The sequence below is a fragment of the Aegilops tauschii genome, chromosome 6, assembly GCF_002575655.3.
Source record: "Aegilops tauschii subsp. strangulata cultivar AL8/78 chromosome 6, Aet v6.0, whole genome shotgun sequence".
NCBI classification, from domain to species: domain Eukaryota; kingdom Viridiplantae; phylum Streptophyta; class Magnoliopsida; order Poales; family Poaceae; genus Aegilops; species Aegilops tauschii.
In genome coordinates this window covers 24696251-24704003 of record NC_053040.3, presented here as the reverse complement: position 1 = coordinate 24704003, position 7753 = coordinate 24696251, and the positions used below count along the sequence as shown (strand labels likewise).

At 47.4% G+C, this 7753-nt stretch overlaps 1 pseudogene; it reads left to right on the top strand.

The window, feature by feature from the left end:
• The first annotated feature begins 3187 nt into the window (after positions 1–3187).
• On the top strand, positions 3188–4532 carry LOC109786337 (putative serpin-Z12; annotated as a pseudogene).
• Positions 4533–7753: the final 3221 nt, after the last annotated feature.

The following is a 7753-nucleotide window of genomic DNA, read 5'->3' as shown; positions in this document are numbered from 1 at the left end:
CAACGCCTTTAGGTCAAATTCTTCCTGTCCATGCTCATCCCACACACGTACACCTTTTTCATTCCACAGCTGTAAGAGTTCTTGAACTAATGGCCTTAGGTACACATCAATGTCGTTGCCGGGTTGCTTAGGGCCTTGGATGAGCACTGGCATCATAATGAACTTCCGCTTCATGCACAACCAAGGAGGAAGGTTATACATACATAGAGTCACAGGCCAGGGGCTATGGTTGCTGATCTGCTCCCCAAAAGGATTAATGCCGTCTGCGCTTAGACCAAACCATACGCTCCTTGCGTCACCTGCAAAGTCCTCCCTGTACTTTCTCTCGATTTTTCTCCACTGCGATCCGTCAGCGGGTACTCTCAACTTCCCGTCTTTCTTACGGTCTTCTCTGTGCCATCGCATCGCCTTGGCATGCTCTTTGTTTTGGAACAAACGTTTCAACCGTGGTATTATAGGAGCATACCACATCACCTTGGCAGGAATCTTCTTTCTGGGGCGCTCGCCCTCGACATCACCAGGGTCATCGCGGCTGATCTTATAGCGCAATGCACCGCATACCGGGCACGCGTTCAAATCCTCGTACTCACCGCGGTAGAGGATGCAGTCATTAGGGCATGCATGTATCTTCTGCACCTCTAACCCTAGAGGGCAGACAACCTTCTTTGCTTCGTACATACTCTCGGGCAATTCGTTGTCCTTTGGAAGCATATTCTTTATCATTACCAGCAACTTTCCAAATCCCTTGTCACATACACCATTCTCTGCCTTCCATTGCAGCAATTCCAGTGTGGTGCCCAACTTTTTCTTGCTAGCTTCGCAATTCGGGTACAACAATTTCTTGTGATCCTCTAACATGCGCTGCAACTTCTTCTTCTCCTTTTCACTTGCGCAGTTTCTCTTCACTCGGCAATGGCCCGACCTAGATCATCAGCGGGCTCATCTCATGCCTCTTCTTCAGCTTCTTCCCGCATTGCCGGCTCAGCTTCTCCCCCCATTGTTGTATCATCGTATTCAGGGAACCCATGGCCAGGATAGCTGTCGTCGTCCTCTTCTTCTTCATTGTCTTCCATCATAACCCCTCTTTCTCCGTGCTTGGTCCAAACATTATAGTGGGGCATGAAACCGGACTCAAAAAGGTGGACGTGAATGGTTCTTGAGTTATTGTGACCATTCTTACAGCCAGCACATGGACAAGGCATAAAACCATCCGCCCGCTTGTTTGCGTCAGTCGCAAGCAGAAAAGTATGCACGCTATCAACGAACTGGGGAGAGCATCGGTCATCGTACATCCATTGCCGACTCATCTTCATTACACAACACCGAATAGACCAAATTAATACAAGTTCATACATAAAGTTCATACAACACTTAAATGCAACATACAAATAACTCTCTAGCTAAAGCATTTAAATGCAACAACAAATGCGATCAAGATTGCAACTAAGGTAACAATTGATCCAACAACATAATGATACCAAGCCTCACTATCAATGGCATAATTTCTAATCTTTCTAATTTTCAACGCATTTTCTCCATCTTGATCTTGTGATCATCGACGACAACGGCAACATGCAACTCCAATTCCATCTTCTCCCCCTCAATTTTTTTCAATTTTTCTTTCAAATACTCGTTCTCTTTCAACTAAATTTAACCTCTAGACAATAGGGTCGGTTGGAATTTCCGGTTCACATACCTCCTAGATAAAAATATCTATGTCAACTTGATGGGCATAATTTGTCATAAACACGAAATGCAACAAATAGTTTTAAAAGAGAATATACCACATCCGAATCATAACACGGACGAGGGCCGACGGGGACGGATATCAAAACCATGGCACTATGTATAACAAACAACGTATGGGTAAGATAATTATATAAGTAACTATATATCTAAATCACACAAACATGATTTTTTTTAATATAAAAATATAAGAACAAAAGGCTCACCACAAGGTGGTGCCGGCGACGGGTCGGTGCGGACGATCGACGGTGATTAGGACGGAGACGGGAAGGCACTAAGTAAACCACACCTACATATGCAAACTAAGAGTTATTTTGAGCTCAAATTGCATATAAATCAAATAAACTACCACATATAATTTCTTCCAAATTACTAAAACCCACAAATTAATCACTATATAAAGCATTGCAAGAGCTAATCTAGCAATGAGAGATGAAAGGACAAAGTTGCTAACCTTTGTGACCACTTGAATGGATGGGGGCCTTCAAATCTAGACAAAATTTGTGCAAAATATGTGATGAGCTCGAGGAAGAGGGGAAGAACAAAGAGAAGAGGGGAAAGGGGAAGAACAGGGCGAGCTCGATCGCAGGTGGACGAAGGGTTTATATATGAGTACCTTTACTACCGGTTCGTGCCACGAACCGGTACTAAAGGTACTGGAGGGGCCCCAGACTAACAACATCCTGCCACCACTCTCTTTAGCACCGGTTCGTACCACGAACTGGTGCTAAAGGTTCCCCACGAACCGGTACTAATGAGAGCGGCCAGCCTAGCCGTTGGAACCGACACTAATGGTCACATTAGTGTCGGCTCAAATACAGACCGGGACTAATAAGCTGAACATTAGACCATTTTTCTACTAGTGGAGTAAGAGCCTGACAACTAGGACACCTCTTCCGCCCCTTGACCGTCGCCTTGAAAACAAGCCGAGATGGTTCAACTATTGATTTTAGGAGGCATGAAAAACCATGTGCCGCTAACAAGAAAAGGTAGGGTGGGATCGGATCCCCTCGGCGGATACACTGAAAAGGTTTAAATTCATTGAGTTAGTTTTCCTTTGAACAAAACTGAATTTTTTCTATTGAAGAAGAAGAACTGAGAATATTGAATGTTACCCGCAAATGTACTACTCCCTTCATTCCTAAATATTTATCTTTCTACAGATTTAAACAAGTGACTACATACGGAGCAAAATGAATGAAACTACACTCTAAAATATGTCTATATACATCCGTATGTGGTAGTTCATTTGAAATCTCTAAAAAGATAAATATTTAGGAACAGAGGGAGTAGTTTTTTTAGAAGATTTTTTGTTTGAGACCTTTTTTGGAATATGCCACTGTACTAGTTTAATTGAAAAATATTCAGCCCAAGAACAACTCCTATCCGGGCTGGGCTTGAAGCCCAGTCAAGTGTTCCCCAAACCCTACCTAACCCACACGCTTCCAGTGTTCCAGGGGAGGCGCTCATCTCGCCGCCGGCATCAGATCGAATCCACGGCGATTCCGACGATGTCGCGCTTCGAGAAGGCCGTCCTCCTCTGCTTGGCCCTGTTCGCCGCATGGCACCTCTGCTCCACCCTGTTCGCCGACGCGCCTCCTCGTCCTGGTGGCCACTCTGCGGAGGAGAAAGCTGTAGTCAGCGGCGCGGCCGGGAACGCGTCGGGCCTGAGTCTCGCAAGGGAGGCCGGCGTCCGGGCGGCGGACGGAGCGGGGAGCAACTTCGTCATCTCGCCGCTGTCCATCCACGCGGCGCTCGCGTTGGTTGCCGCCGGCGATCAAGCTTGTGGGCAGGCTCAACGGCCTGACGCAGACGTCCTTCGCCTGCGGCGTGTGGGTAGACCGGAGGCAGGCGCTCAGGCCGGAGTTCATGGCCACCGGCGCGTCGCGGTACGGCGCCACAGCGGAATCTGTGGACTTCGTGTTCGGGGCCGAGCAGGCGAGGCGGCGCGTGAACGCCTTCGTGGCTGACGCGACGAAGCAGCTCATCCCCGAGATCCTCCCTCGCGGCTCCGTCGACTCCGACACGGTGGTGGTCCTTGCCAACGCGGTCTACTTCAAAGGAGCTTGGTCCCAGCCGTTCGACGTCTTCACCGCGCCGTTCCACATCCCGGGCGGCAGCACCGTGGGCGTGCCGTCCATGAAGACAGACCAGTCACAGTACATCGCGCTCTACCACGGCTTCAGGGCCCTGAAGCTGCCCTACAAGAACGATGTGCAGCAGCAAGCTGCATTCTACATGCTTATCCTTCTCCCGGACAGCGACACTCTCAGTCTCGCCGATCTCTACGACAAGGCGGTGTCGATGCCGGAGTTCGTCAAGAAGCACACGTCCGCAAGGAAGGTTCCAGTCGGACAGTTCATGGTCCCCAAGTTCAAGTTCACGTTCGAGTTCGAAGCGTCGTCGGACATGCAGAAGCTTGGTGTCACCAGGGCTTTCAATACCGGCAACTTCTCAGGCATGGTGAGTGGCGGGGATGAGCTCTCCATCACCGGGGTGTACCATAAGGCCACCATCGAGGTGGACGAGCTAGGCACCGTGACCGCTGCAGCCACGGCCATCGTATTTGGGACTACTAGTGTGGGTCCAAGGGCACTGATGGATTTTGTGGCGGATCGGCCCTTCTTATTTGCCGTGGTTGAGGAGAGGACAAGCACGGTGTTGTTCCTGGGTCATGTTGTTAATCCTCAACTGGGCTAACTGAATTATTCCATAAAATGTGGAATCCTTTGGTTGTTGAATGAAACAATTGAACATTGTTTCTCAACTGGGCTGAATTAGCTAAAGGATGTGTTTCTTTTAGCTTTCTGAACCAGCTAATTAGTTAAAGGGTCTGTTTGGTTCAACTTAATTTGTAATTTCTGAACCAGATTCATGCCCAGGAATCCCCTGAGAAAGAAACTCCTGGGGGGCAACAATTGTTTCAAATTTTCTAATTTCTGAACCACATATCATTTCAGATGTCCCCATGTGCAATTTATGATTTGTGGAGTTGCTGTTGGCAACATATTTCTGCTCATTTCTCTGGTGCTTCATGCTCAGCTAGATTTTCAGGTGGATGCAGAAGCAGCGGTGGTACGTTGCGGATAGCAGCATCTATTCGAAGCTGATATCTGTCATGGGAAGGAAATGGCAGACACGGATGTCATGTGTCTCTTCTCTGAGATGCGCAACAGTGGTTGCAAGCCAGACACTTCGGTATACAATTCCCTTATCGGTGCTCATCTGCATTCACTGGGGGGCAAGAGTAAGGCTTTGGTGAAAGCTCTTGGCTATTTTGACAAGATGAAGGGCATGGAGACATGGAGAGATACCAGCCGAATATTGTGACGTACACCATCCTCTTGAGGGTGTGTGCTCGGGCTAGCGACACGAAACAGGTGGACATCCTTTTCAAGGATCTGGATGAAAGCCCAGTCTCTCTCTCTAGATATCTACCGCATATAATGGAGTGATTGACGGATATGGAAGAATGGCATGATCAAACGGATGGAATTTGGATCCTCCGTCAATAAACCCAGGAGAGTGCAAACCTGAAACTCTGCAAGAGAGTCATCTAGAGATTTTGCAAGCAATTCTAAAATGGCTAGTTCAAGCAAGCCAATGTTAAGTGCGTTGGGACCAGTTGGCGCCTCCGAGAAAAAACCCAATATATTACCCAATTCAAATTTTGCAAGCAACCCAAATACAAAGCAATTCAGAAACGGGCCACAGTTAAGCTTTTGGCAAGTAGCTTCTTGATAGGGGCTCTGTTCTGAACTGCTTCACAGTAGAATGTGTTCACAGTTGCTTGTACCAAGTGATATCCTAGGGAAAGGCCATCCATGTGATTGGTTACTTTGATTGAAACCATCCTAGATAGTGGAGTTCAAATTTTAAGGATATTTCTCATGTACATTCACCAAAAACAACCGATCCACATGGTACTGGAGCTATCTTATCCCGTTCAACATCAAGATACCCTTCTGTTTTTACTTTGGCAAGGTTTGCTTCTAAATTTCATATTGATGTTATAAAATCACAGTACCGTTTTTGTTTCATCGGTAAACTTGCTATACCTTCTATTACCAGGGATAGTATTGGCTGTGCTTCAGATAAGAGATGTCACATCTTTAAAAGTTTGTTATGGACTAGATCAGCATTTGGAAGAAACCCTCATCTCACACATCTCAGAATTTGGCATTCTGAAGTGGCGGAAGCTTAACAATGGCAAGTACCCCAACGCTCTCAATGATGGCCCGTGATGTGTTGGCCATCCCAATGTCCACGGTCAGTAGCAACATCAACAACTCTATTGTGAAGTTACATCACTTTGGTAGTGTTTTTAGAACATAGGCTGTGAGCTTGGTATGGTGCAGGTAATATCTTTAGTTGATGTGATCTGGGTTTTGTCCAACTTTTGCTGTAACCGCCTAAAATATAGCGCAGCATGCGATATTCTTGGATGCTATACATCTTTGTTATCATTTTTAGATTTTTTTCTGTGCTTTCTTGGATGGCATACTCACATTGATACCGGCCCCAGAATTGCATAATAAAAATGTTCAGTTTTGTTTTACGAATATCTCAATATTGTTGAAATATGAGATGGGCCTAGAGCCCATATAACAATTTCAGATTTAATCTCTAAGGGCCCATGTAGGTGGCATGACAAAGTGGTGGGAAGTTTAGTCCCATACCGCTAGTGGAAGGAGAGTTTGAGTGGTTTATAAGGGATTCTCTCCCTCATGCTATTGGAGCTTGAGAAGAAAAGAAGCCCTCGCGCACTCCTCCTCCGCTCGCCACAGGTTGCGGGATTGAGCCGAGCCGAGCTCACTCCTATGCGCTTCTTTTTGCCGGCGACTCCATCCCGTTCACCGCGTACACGGTTGACGGGAGAGCAGGCCTCAGGATCCTGTACGGGAGAGGGGCGATTAGGTTTTTGGGTAGCGACTACGCGACTGCTCGCTTCTGTTTATCTACGTCCGCATCACCATGTCGACCAACGCCGACCGTGCCGCCGCTGAGAAGGCCGAGGCCGACAAGAAGGCCGCCGAGGATGCCGCCGCGTGGCCGATTGGAGGGTATACATTGCTTATCCCTCTCGTGTTTCTTTCTGTTGTAGCAGTACTAGCGATATGCGTAGATGTTTCTACTATGTGCGTAGTACATATTCTGTTAGATCGTAATCAGTGTGTTATCAATGCTGTCCATGTCATGCTCATGATTTATTCATGGATTAATTTAATCGAAAAACTGCCTATTTACTCATCAATCCAAAAACCTAATCTGTGTAGGAGTTTTTCGAATTCTGGTTTTGCTGCTGCACTGAAACTGTCCCCGTTTACGGGGACGTACTTTAAGCGTTGGCAGACTAAAATCACCTTATGGCTCACGGCAATGAACGTGTTCTGGGTCGCCGGTGTGACTCCCACAGGTACGATCGCTCCTGAACAGGAGAAGGCGTTCAAGGAGGCCACTGTCGTGTTCCTCGGGGCAGTTCTGAGCGTGATTGGAGATAAGCTGGTTGACGCATATTTGCATGTGCGGTCTGCCAAGGACTTGTGGGAGGCGCTCGAATCTAAGTTCGGGGCGGCCGATGCTGGGAGCGAGATGTATATTATAGAGCAGTTCCACGATTACAAGATGGTTGAAAACCGTCCTGTATTGGAGCAGGCTCATGAGATAATATGCATTGTTAAGGAGCTTGAGCTTCTTAAGTGCGAGCTACCGGGCAAGTTTGTCGCGGGCTGCATAATCGCTAAGCTCCCCAATTCCTGGAGGAACTTTGCCACCACTCTGAAACATCAGAGGCGTGAATTCTCTGTGGAGGATGTCATTGGCCATCTGAGTGTTGAGCAGAATTCAAGGGCAAAGGACTCGCACGGAAAAGGGGTCGAAGGAACTTCTGTGGCCAATATGGTGCATCAGAAGAACTCCCTACTCACCCCAGTCAAACGGGGTTGCCACGCAGAAAAACCGTACTCTAACTGATTTGGTTAACACCAAGAGAAGGACAACACTCTCG